We start from the raw sequence: 1,511 nt of genomic DNA on the forward strand, positions 1-1,511 counted from the left end.
GTGCCGGCACGGGTCGGACACAACCGACCCGCGCCGACGTGGGTCGGATCCGTCCGACCCGCGCAAGCGCCGGTCAAATTTGTCCCGCGCGTGCTGTTTCGACCCCAGTTTGGTTTTTGATGGTTTTTCTCGGGATTTGGTCATTCCTGAGCATCCAAACTGATTTGATATCATCCCCTAACATGGTTAATCAGTTATTAATTGAAGATAAGGACGAATCATTCATTCTCATCCAAAAACCCCCCAACCGAAGCCTATAAATACGAGCTCGGGGGCTCATTTCAGCGGGGGGCGGATTTATTATCAAGATGAGAAGGTGCTGTCGAACTCCAGAGCCAAGAGCCACGAATTTCAGTGAGGGTTAGCGAGATCCCGGTGAACTCCAACATAAAGAAGGAGCTATTCGAAGGATCTGAAACCTGATTCCACCGTTCCTTGAGATTAAGCTTGGTCTTATTCTCGAGAAGAGCTACTAATTTCGCTTGGTCGATTTCAACGCTTTATGCAAATACCTCCTTGGTGAGGTAGGAGCTCTGTCGAATTTTTAGTAACCAGATCTGATCAAAGATGGTCCACGGTTAAACCTCGGCATAGGCGAAGACACCCACGCAAGCAGAAGACCAATAAACGATCTCCCTGTGTTTGTTTTGATTAGAGTTGTTTTTATTGTTTTCATTGTATAAAAGTCTTATAAAAAGACTATCTTTTTTTGTTTTCATTGTAACGACCGAAGTTGTAATGAATACCATAATGAATACAATAACTTTCGACGCAAACAAACTGGCGACCACAGTGGGAGTCAACGGTCTCGCTGCCGAGGTCATCGTGTCGCAACCAATGATTAAGATCCCGGTTGAAGAGGTGGTTGAATACGAGTTCGACCAACAGAAGTATGAAGAATACCTCTCGTCCTCCTCCTCTAGATCCTCTGCTTCTCGCAAGTACAAGAAGATCAACGTCCCCGTTGCTGCGGTAGTTGAACCTTGCAATGCCCTTCCGGCCTCCAACGAGTCCGGATCTGCAGATCTGAACTCCTCCTCAATCAAGGAGTTGAGTACAGAAGGCGCGCCCACTTTATCGAAGAGAGCTCGCCAAAGGCAGCGCCAACGCCTTGCGCGCCAACTGGTTAGGGCTTTGGAGTCAATTGACAGGATCCGTTACGAGGTGAATCTGAAAATTAGGCAACGCCAAATGCCCTAACAGCGGACAAATGCCCTCTCCTCCAAATCACCAACAAGTGAATGAGTACAAGTTAAAAAGACCCGTTCAACCCTTGAAGAGCGGATCAAAAAGCACCACACACTACTTGCGCACGCGTGAATTCTTATGCAAGAGGCCAAAAGGTTGCAGAGGGAAGAAGTGGAAAAGAAGCCACAAAAACTACACCAAGTTTGGAGGCCAAAATCCAAGACGGCGGCTGAAAAGATTGAGAATCGCGGGTCACTTGCATCCGACCTTCCACTTCGCGGGTCACTTGGATCCGACCCTCCACTTCGCGGGTCACTTGGATC

The sequence above is a fragment of the Asparagus officinalis genome, chromosome 8 (assembly GCF_001876935.1).
Source record: "Asparagus officinalis chromosome 8, Aspof.V1, whole genome shotgun sequence".
Classification (NCBI taxonomy): domain Eukaryota; kingdom Viridiplantae; phylum Streptophyta; class Magnoliopsida; order Asparagales; family Asparagaceae; genus Asparagus; species Asparagus officinalis.